We start from the raw sequence: 11,434 nt of genomic DNA on the forward strand, positions 1-11,434 counted from the left end.
TTTGACTCAAAAAGACCGATTTCCAAATGCATTAATACACATAAACACATAGGTGAGTACATCACAGTCCCATATGTGCATTTGTATGTATGTTGATATTTGGTTTATTTCGGAGCTGTGTCTATTCTAGCCAAAAATAAATAGGCAGCTTCTTTCTTTCTTGTTTACAAATGACTTCTTAAACCACTCTTAAGGAAGTAAATACTTTGGGAAGGCATTTCATTGATATGAAATGTGAATTTTTCCATCATTTTGTCAAATATAGGGAAGGAATTTTCTCACTGTTTTTTCCCAGATAATTTTTGCCATTTTCTCATTTTTTTCTTTCATTTTTTTACAGTGATTAAACCATTTATACCCCTTCCCATTGAATATGCCTGATTAAAGAACATGTTTCTACTGAATAATAATAATTTTCCCCATTTTTTGATAATTTTGTCTTATTCATTTTTCTTACATTTTCTTTTGTTTTTTTCTCAAATTTTTTTTCCTGTTCTTTGTTTTTTCTTTCTTCATTTTTTCTTTTGTTTTATTTCACTTATTCATTTTTTACAATTTTTTATTTCTTTTTTCAGTATACTATTCTAAAAATGATTTTTGTTTATTTCCCCCTTTTACACATTGTTCTAATTCTGCAGCATATTTTTCTGTGATTTTCTCCTGCTATAATATGCTGGAAAAGAGAAAATAACTGGATTTGGGGCCTGCATAATCTAGGTTTTATGATCAAAAAGGAAGAAAGGAAAAATCATTGTATCTGAGTTTGCTATATGCACTATTTATTTACTTTACCATTATGAGTGTGTGCCGATACGGAGATTAAAAGTCCACAAAACCTGGGAACAATACAATTCTTTTATTCTCTTTCAATCATTTCATATTTACAATGATAGAACAATTTATATATTACCACAAAATAAGCAAAGTAAAATAACAGCAAGCATGATTTACATACAAGATGTACAAAGAATAGTGGTACGTGTTAGTGACTGCAGAATTCAATTTGTTTTATTCATTTTTAATTAATGTTTTTCTTTATATTTTTCGGGCCACCAAACTTTACTAATGGGCCACCAAAAAAAATTATTTGAAGGTTTTGGTGGCCCGAACGGGCCACCACCAAAAAAAGTTAATGTGGAGCCTTGCTAGAGACATACATGTATGCACCTCGGAATAGATTGTTTCTAGCCCAGGGGGGCCACTTCCATTCACAAGTGGATACCATGCGCGACCATGGGGTCTCCAAAAGCACCCTAAACACGTAATTTCCATATTCTGAAAATGCACCCCTTAACAAGTATTGGCGTGTGAAACCCTACCCTTAACAAGTATTGGAAACAAATATTCCCTGAAATGAACCCCCAAACAAGTACAGGAATGTTTTATTGTTACGGGTCCTTAGGTCGTCGGCTTTACTTTATTTGGTTTTGTACGACCCCACCTTCTACACCTCGCGCAAATCGGAATCTAAACACGAAGTGTTGGGGCAAAAAGGACATCCTTTATAAAACATTTTAATTTTGTTTTATCATCCCCGCAAATTCGACCCTAAACACGTAATTTACCTAGCGAAATAGATTTTTTTTTTCATTATTTTTGTGTTTTTGACACCCTTATCACGCTACGTACTTAACGTAATGTTGTAACCCGCACCCGTTGCGGTACGGGTTAACCTGCCGGTATGCCTCCGATCGCGGGTTGCGGGCCGGGCCGAGTTCATTCTCAAACCCGCAGACCGTCATGCGAAAAAAAGGGAGAATAAACGACGCATAATAAAAACATTCACAGTGAAAATTGAGTTAAGATCATGTGCTTCTTACGTGGCAGATTCTTTTAGAGACGTAGATATTTCCTTTTAAAAATGCCGGCGTATTTTTGTCTTGTGAATAGTGAACAGGACTGAGTCTGAGACAGTTCAACATGATAAATACATCGAGTTGCTCTCTTTCAAAGGCCAGCGCCAGTGCGTACTCGTGCATGCAGCGCAGTCAAAAGCAACCGCATGGGCCAATGAAACTCGATGTTGAGTTTCCCGTCCCATTTTTTCCAGCTCATAATGAGGAACCGATTTCATTATTCATTATTTTTCAGAAGATGAAAGTTTGACCTTTTGTAACCTTTTAACGCACTTTATTCCGTGGAACTTGAAGCCAGGGAAAAATTAATCATTTTTTTTTGGGGGGGGGCTCCATTTTCATTTTTTTTGCAATATTTCAGGGGCTCTTTTCAAATGCTACGTTTTTGTATTTTGAGGAATACCTGTTCACTTATTAAATTAATTATTACTTGTTTAATATTGTATGATTTTTAAAGTTTTTTTCATGCCTAGAATCATGGATGTGGGTGTGTTTGTGTGGGTGAGACTGTGAGTTGAACTTGATATAAATGAATTTAATATCTAATTTTTACTCCATCTAATTCCAGTACTTGGCCATGTAATAAAGGCCCACATACCCTTACTTTTCCTGAAGTTCTTTGAAAACGCAGATCTCCACGAAAATTGTATTTCTCTATGGGGGAGTCTAAATTTGGTGAGAATGAACTCATTAATAACTTAAATATACATGACAATGAAGAAATCATCAAACTTCATTGGCAGTTTTGAAAAATACACTTGAAATATAAACTCTGTCTGAAGCAGAAAATCACCATCATTGAGGCCTTTACAGAGCAAATTGTCCCCCAGAGCTCTGGCAGAGAGACAGAGCTCAGACTAGCTAGCACAAGCGCCAATGCGTACGTGGGTGAGTCTCCCGTCGGCCTTGTAACAGATTGAGCTTTGATGATTTTTTTTGTCTGATATTTAACTCATCCCCTGGAAAAATAAAACAAATGATTTTTAAGTTATAATTAGCAAATAAGATAAGTTATTTTGGATGAGTACTAGGCCGTATGATAACTCACCAACGCGAGGTTACTAGACTTTGGGATTTATTTAGGTAGCTCAACCATAGTACCTCGAGAGATGTTCGTGCAGGCTCCACCACTTCTACGGTTGTTGAGTGGAGCCTGCACGAACATCCCTCGAGGTATGGTTGAGCATATGCAGCGTCATTCCATTCACAAAAAAGAAAGAAAGAAAAGATTTGCAGGTATTTACAAGATATACAAGTAATTGTCTTACTGAAAAGCTTATATTAATGTTTTAAATCAGGTTTGAATCTAGATATCCAAATTATTTTCAGAATTTGATTTTCAAACGCAGGCCAAATTTCATAACGCGGGCGACGGGAAACTGAACATCGAGTTTTAGCGGCCATATTATCGAATGAAATACAAAAACAGAAGGAAATAATATAGAGATAAACGAGAAGAAAAAATTGACTGTACCATTATCCAGGTATTTATTGCAATTTTGATTACTTTATAGACGAGGTCCCATAGAATTGAATATTGTAATTATGATTGTTGTGAGTCGCAGTGTCGACCAACCTGGACTGAAAAACATTGCCGTCTGCCGATCCTTGCTGGGCAGCCTGGGCGCGGCTAGCTAGTGCGCTGAGCTGCGGCGCGGCTCGCTAGCTCCGATCCGAGGCGTTAATTGCGTAATGCTTTCAATTTCGAGATCAGAGCGGACCCATTTCGTGGTACAAAGTCACCCAAAAAACATTTTCTCTCCGGAATAAAAGGCGAATTTGCAAATTGTAAGTAAATTCACTCTAGGCTAGGTAGTAGTAGACATATATTTTCCTGATTTGAGCCTGTATAGTGTGGGGATTGCAGAAATAATGTTTTTCATTTTTCAAAGATAAATTGACTTGCGGGTTAAAACCCGACGGGTCAGCGGGTCCCGCTTGCAAATTATTGGATTATACGGGACGGTACGGTTCGGGTTTTCACTTGCGGGTTACAACATTAACTTAACGTGCACTCTCGTGAAAAAGACATCCTTTTTACTTGTTTTTTGGTCGCGCATGGTATCCACTCGTCAATGTAAGTGGCCCCCCGGGGGTAATAATAACAATGCACCTCGGAATGGATTGTTTCTAGATAGATGGCACTATACAAATGCCTATTATTACTGTTTAAGTGTACACAAATGACTGTGGTGAATACATGGTTTATTTTCAATCAGTCCAATGCCAATTCGTCTAATTACAGTGTACCAACTCGTCTAGTCTACTATCATTTTGTCTACCATCACTTCGTCCACTATTCACAAGGTCTCATTGCCATTTGTCCACACACCATTTCTAATAACCAGCTGGTCCAATAGCCATTTGGTCTATACCAGTGCTTCTCAACCTTTTTTTACTCGTGGACCACTTTGACTCTCAGATTTTTTTCGAGGCCCACCTACGAAAAAAAGGGATACGACTACTTTTCTCGACACAAAGATTGTCTCGACAATAATAAAGAGCATATTAGTGCGTAACTTTATGATCTTCTCCTGCAGTGGCTGAACCAGAAAATTGAGGGGGCTTGATATGGTGTATCGCATACAATTGATAAAATGTTGCGAGCGAGCATGGCGAGCAAGCAAAATAAATTTTGACATTTTTATTACAAAAATCCAAGTTTGTGTTAGATTTTGACACAATATTAAAAAATAATATCATACTTCACCCTTATCCCTTTTTCTTTTCTTTCCTTTTCTCTTTTTTTTCTTGGTCATGAAATATTTGGGCCAAGAGCCCCTCCCCCTATCTGTACGCAAGTGTTCTGCTGTGAATTAAATCCAGCCTTTTTCCTACCGAAACACTCTTGGCTTTCCTGCACTCTTCAGATGTTTTGTGTTTAGGTGTCTCTGAAGCTCTGACGGTTTAAGCGCCTTTATTTGACAATATCTTCAGGTTACGAGAAAAAGATGGTCATCTAGATGAACTGGTGATAAGACAAAGTGATTATTGGACCAAATGGTTATTGGACCGAATGGTTGTTAGACAAAATGTTGGACAGAATGACATTAGACTTAAAATGAGACCATGTGATGAGTGGACAAAATGGCAAAAGACAAAATGGCAATTTACCAAATGTAAACAGTGTATGTACAAGCTGTGCATGTGCATGCATGACCCTTGATCATGTTGAACCCATTCACACACAAAAAAAAAATCAACTTTTTTTAACTACAGTGTACATGTAGTTTATATTGCAGACCCACTAGGGCCACATGACATGACGTCTGAAAGGGGTCTCTGCCAATGCTTCATCTGTACTCCTCCACTTACGTGTAGCATCAATGCAGGCCTCCACAGTGACAGACACTCATACATGTACATGTGTTTTGTTACAGGTGAACTTCCCTTCACATCAAACATACATGTAGGAGCATTTCATGAAAGATTTGTCAGTTATTTTCACACGTTTGCTCTCAGCCATTCAGATGCAAGGATTTCTAGTAGCTTTATAACAATTAAGCCTGAGTCATATCGATTATTTTGAAAACCGGTGTTCGACAGCTTTAATTCGATCGAACATCGATGCATCGAATATTGAAGGCGGGGAAAAGTCAGTCTTTTTTTGCTCCGGCCGTGTCGCGTCGATGCGCTATGCATGCACTGATGACGGTGTGTGCGCTGGCGTTGGCCGGGTGAGCGTTGCACTAGCAGATGACAGAGCAAAGTTCGTTTGTATTTTCCATGATCACAAAACACACAAAAAAGGCCGGGGACCAATGCAGAATACTTCCCAAAATATCTTCAACAATGATATTTGCAGATGACAACATGTAAGTTTAAAATGAAACAATAATAAATACATGTACATGAATCACGCAGAGTCGATCCGAATGATTTTCGGTCAACTAGCATTCGCAGTCCAGACTCGCATTCACCAGCCCCGTCCCCAGCCCCGCACACTCACTCTCCCGAAACGACAGGCGTGCTTGTCAGCGCCAGCAAACAAGTGCAACCAACGGAGAGCGCTGTAACTTGCCTGAGATTGTGTAGTTGGATCCAAAATGAGCTCCAAATAAATTTATGGGAATAAATACGTAATTTTCCCTGGATGGTCATTTGAATTGTTATTCAATGCTGATATAACGATTGTGAGGAAAGATTGTGGAATATGAGTTATGACGATGTTCGAGAATTAATCCTGATAATGACAATCCATTTTTTTTTAGACACAAGAGCATGCGATCGAAATAAAAACGAATGTTTCGAATCGAGCCCTAAATTCATATAAATTATTATGATTTAACAAGATTTTATGGTCATACTAAGAATATTGACGATGTCAGCAAAGTATGTTAAGTTCATATGGAAGAATTAATACTGGAATTATTTCTATTGTTATTCCATCTCTGGACGTCTCCTCCGAGCTCCGAGAAAGGAAGCACACAATGCGCATGCGTATTCGATGACGTATGACATATTTTCCATCCATGAAATCAGAGCCCAAAGTTGGGCACAAACTAGCTTCAAATTGATGGGAAAAAAATATCAAACGCAATTTTCTCTGTTTTGTCATGTAAAATGTTATTATATGGTGATATTATGATCTTGAAAAGAGTTTTTGCATGTAGACAATGTTCGAGAATCAATCCTGACGTGATAATTATTTTTTTAGACAAGTGCACTTAAGTCGATCGTCATGAGATGTCCGCCATTGAAAATTGAAACGAAATACAAACGTTTCACATCAAGCTCTAAATTCATATTAATGATTATCATATGCAAATTATTGTTAAATATTACGATTAAATAATGTTCTGTGGTCATGATATGAATATTGTTCATGAAGCAAGATTTATTTTACGTTGATCGCGTCAATTTCCGGCCATTTTCTGGTTTGATTAAAGAACTGTACTGCGCATGCACGATCGATGGCCATGACTTCCATTCATGAATTCATCGTGCATAAATTATCTCGGCATGAGCAGACGAGTAAGACTCGAACTATGATCGAAATAAACTTCAAATTAATGGTGAATAGGCATCATAATTACACGATCGGTTTCATTTTGGGGGCAATAGAAATCAAGTAAGTAGTAGTCAAGTTGGACATTACTGATATTTTGCTGATTGATTGTGTGAACCAAACGAATCGGCCGGCCGACGTATTTTTTAAATTATTTTTTTCCATGCACCGATTTTGCAAAATCTGCACCGGTGTTCGATGACATCGATCGAACACCGATTTTAAAATCGATTCGACTCAGGCTTAATAACAATAGTCATTGAAAATCGCTGTTTGTTTCATGGATAACTACCCTGGGGCCTGTAATATAAAGCTTAGCAATGATGTAACTCATTTTTCTACGATTGATTCCATTGACTACAATGTATAATCAATCGTAAAAATCAAGCGTACGATTAATCGCTAACCTTTGTGTTACGGGACCCTGGTCATTGGGATATTGGCCATTTTTTACTCACACTCTCAAAACATAATCCACCTTAGTCACTAATGCACCTTAAAAACTTGTCTAAAAAATGTCAACACTACCCTCAATCAGGTGAGGTAAATGAATAGTTAGCCTAGCTTAGCTGGGGTAATAATAGCAGGGCCAGCTGGGAGAACAGTTTTTGGAACTGAAGTGGCTACCCTGGGTAAATATACAGTTGTTATTATTAGTATCATTAATCTTAGTACAGTTCAATTACTTTAGATTCTTGCTATCACTATCACACTAGACTTGATAAATTTCCAGCGGAGTAATATTTGAATAGTGGCAAATAACCTATTGGCTAACAAGCAGAACAAATTGGCCGCGCCCAATATAATAACATTAGGGGCAGATAAGGGCAAAAAATTAAAAAGTCCAGCACGGTGATTTCATTTTAAGAATTCCCCTTTACTGATAATACGAGAAACTTTTTAAGAAATCGAGTTGGTAGAATAGTAAGATGTCAAATCTTTTGACACTAAAAATGTCATTATTTTAGCGGTCCAAAGGAAATTGCACCTGTGATCGGCAGTGTCTGCCGGTTTGACTCGGCCTCAATAATTATCATTTTCATCATCACCATCATTAGGGTGTGTTTGCTTTAACGATGTACATTGCACAATGGACTCAAGAACATAGAGAATCTATTATCAAATGCCCATCATCAAACTGACCCAAGTAAGAAGTCTCTTTCGAAAAAAAGTGAATCAAAACAGGAGTTTCATCCTGGAGTCTGGACAACAAAAAAATGCTATTTTTTCATCAGCTCTGAAACTTAGGATGCTACTGCTGTTCTGGGTCACTTATTTTCGACAAAGACCTCCCAGCAGTTTATTGTCATTTGACAGGAATTTTCAATAATTTACTGAGTTCTTGAATCTGTCATACGTCATGGATGTGAAAACATCCTATCATCGTCATGTCATCATCATCACCATCATCATCATCTTATCATAAATTTTGTCAATGTTATCACTTTTACATTCTCATTATCACTATTATAAACGTTTTCGTTTATTATCAGCCAAATCACCATCACTATTACATAATTATAGAGCTCTGAAGAATGAAAAAATATCAATACATGTAGGCTAATATCGGATCATAATTGAACAGCAAACAGTTTTTCAACTACATGTAACAGAATCAGCACTCTTCTATTGATTAAGGGGGCAGGGCAAGAAAATTTGTACTCGTAATATGGGGCAGGCCAATTAAAGATCTATTACATTCCATAGAACAGAAAACTTGAAAGACAATTGAGAGCCAAAAATTAGAAAAGGTCCTTCAGCAGTCTCCAAGATGACTGAAATTTGTAGTCTCTTTCAGATGGCTCTGAAACCCCCCGAAAGGGTAAGCAAATTTAATGGTCTTTCAGGGGTTTTGCTCTCTGTTCAAGAATGTAGTACCATGTACACAAAGTTAAACTACCAACAGACATGTGTAGACTTACATGTACTCAGTCGAATAATGGACAGAGGCATATCTGCAGAACAATTCCAACTTCCAGATCTGAATTTAGGAGAGAACAAAAACGAAGAGAAAGACATTACAACAAATCTGTGGCACAGTGGTCGAGGATCTACCTAACAGATCAAAGGTCAAAACCTCTCACTGACCCAAGGCAAGGTCAGGATTGTGAATCTTGTAGGTCACATTATTCAATATTGGAGGGATTGCTAACTACACGATCTTGTCGTACGATAGGCGATCAATGATCAATTCCTTGGAAAGATCTTGCAGTATTGAGGAGCTCAGGTGTGTTGGCTCGGTTGGTAGAGCGTCCGTCTCACAACCAGGTCGGGGGTTCAAACCCTGGCCATGTCAGACCAAAAGACGTTAAAAGATGGGAGTTGCTGCTACCCTGTTTGCCGTTCAATGATTAAAGGGATGGAGCCTCGTCGATCTGGCGCTGCACAGCGGCTGCGGGGCCCACGATCAATTGGGCAAAGCAAATTTTCAGAGTATTTCATTTCAGGTCTATTTCGAACAATGAATTATAGATTTTCATCATTTTTTTTTTATATGTTCCTGACCCGACCAGGCACTTGAACCTAACCTGGGTCAAGAATCGCAGAGGGGGGGGGGGGGGTAAGGAAACAAATAAAAAAAAAAATGAAAGCTTCCATTTACAATGATTCTTCAACTATCATCTAGATGCTCTCATTCATCATACTGTGATACAAAGTTCTCAAGAAAAAACAAAGCAGCATCCAGTATGCCCAACGGGAAAAAGTAACGTTATTGCAAAATGGATCAATTGGTGTTGAGAGAATACATGCACAAGACCTAATGCTATTTGTTTTTAACATGTGAATGACGTTGAGATGGGGATTCCCAGTTCTTATGCTCTCAAAAAAATCTTCCCATCTTCAATCTGTTACTTTTTGTTTTGAACATAATGTACCTGATGTTTAGATTGAAAATGGCAAGATTGTTTTGAGCATGCATGCACAAGACAGCGCATTTCCTTCAATGTGAATGACGTTCAGATAGGGAATCCTAACTTTATTGCTCTAGGCCTAAACCAAGGCTCCACACTAACTTTTTTTCTTGGTGGCCCAAACAATCTACCAAAATCATCAATTTCATATTTTTGGTGGCCATAAAACAATAGAAAACATTACAATTTATCAAAACTTTGGTAGCCCAACCGGGCCACCAAGTGTTGGCTTTTACAAAATTTTGGTGGCCCGACTCTCATTTTTGGTTGCCCCAGGCCACTGCTAATGTCGAGCCCTGCCTAAACAATCTTACCATTTTCAATCTGTTACTCTTTTGTGTTTGACATGATCAAATGCTGATTTTATTTTCTTTTTCATGGACAAGAACTCAGAATCATGATTTAATTAAATTCAATGCAAATTGCACTAGCGTCCTTTGGCAAGACGTTTATACATTTGCCACTCTCGACCCAGGTGTAGTAAATGGGTACCCGGTAGGAAGAAATTCCTTGAATGCTTGATTCGCCCGATCAGGGTAGCCGTGCTAAAGCCGGGGAAAGAGTATGCAGCGCTTAGAAACATTTGTATTAAGCGCTATATAAATGTTGCATACTATTACTATTATTATTAGATCCTTTGGCAGCGGATTTTCCTGAGATTGTGCTGAACTGAGTGAGAAAGGGTTTTGGAACGCTACGCTGCTTTTATTTAATTTTGGGGTGTGCACAAGCCTAGCGCCATTGACGAAGTTTATCGCTAATCAGAACCACAATGCATCATGGGATCGAAAAGGGGGCAAGTTAGCTACCTCTGCGCACGCGCACTGCGGTCTCTGCCCTCTTTTTAATCTTAATTCTTAATCTTATGCTTTGCAGTGCAGTGCAGCTTAAGCTTCCTCTGCTGATATTTGCCGATTCCCCAAAAACCTTATTCATTTATTCTCCATTCCATTCCCAGAATGAATGAAATTGATAAGATTTGGTACTTGAATCGCCATGTCTGACTTAAACTAATACCCCAATACTGGATCCAGATTTTTGCACAAGACACAAGTCAGGCACAGCGCCCCGGCCCCGGTGATGCAACACACGTCGACGAATGACTGCGCAGACCGGCCTGCAAGCAAGACACTTGGCTTTTCTGATACACAGCTGGCCCTATGGCGCTGGCTGTGACCTCTGCACTGTCTGCGTAGCAAGCATCCGGCAAAAAATAATGACAATTACATCACAAATAGACAAAGAAAACACGCACAAAGTCTTCACACATTCAATATTCATACACTTTATTGGTTCATCAATACATCTAAGCCATCATCTTAACTTTTAATGGTATTTAATACACCGAAATATGATATTTAAGGCAAAGTTTCTCACCTCATTGATTGATTGTCTACGGAAATCTCGAAAATAATAGCCTGCCCTCTGGAGTCTGTATCCATCGCATCTTTGCAAATGTGGGTGTGTGTTGTGTGTGTTTTTCATGAGGAAATGCTTGTATTGACCAGCCAACCCAAAACGAGCATTACATCGATATGGATCAATTCTCTTTAAAATAGTCAAAATGGTTATTTTTTTTTAAATGAAAATTTGGTCATCTGAATGTGCAATTTTTCTTCTAAGAGCTGTCTAAGTTTGAAGTTATAAAGTAGAATAAA

General features: G+C 38.2%; 1 protein-coding gene across 1 annotated transcript in view; it reads right to left on the minus strand.

The window, feature by feature from the left end:
* LOC121429481 (E3 ubiquitin-protein ligase TRIP12-like) overlaps positions 1 to 11,206 on the minus strand; it is a 66,304-nt gene extending 55,098 nt beyond the window's left edge. Inside the window, exons 1-2 of the mRNA XM_041626506.1 lie at positions 11,154 to 11,206; positions 8,787 to 8,845 (exon numbers count right to left, since the gene is read on the minus strand). The gene's annotated coding sequence lies outside the window, so the exon portion shown is untranslated. The remainder of the gene's footprint in view (positions 1 to 8,786; positions 8,846 to 11,153) is intronic.
* Positions 11,207 to 11,434: the final 228 nt, after the last annotated feature.

Source organism: Lytechinus variegatus, chromosome 16, assembly GCF_018143015.1.
Source record: "Lytechinus variegatus isolate NC3 chromosome 16, Lvar_3.0, whole genome shotgun sequence".
NCBI classification, from domain to species: domain Eukaryota; kingdom Metazoa; phylum Echinodermata; class Echinoidea; order Temnopleuroida; family Toxopneustidae; genus Lytechinus; species Lytechinus variegatus.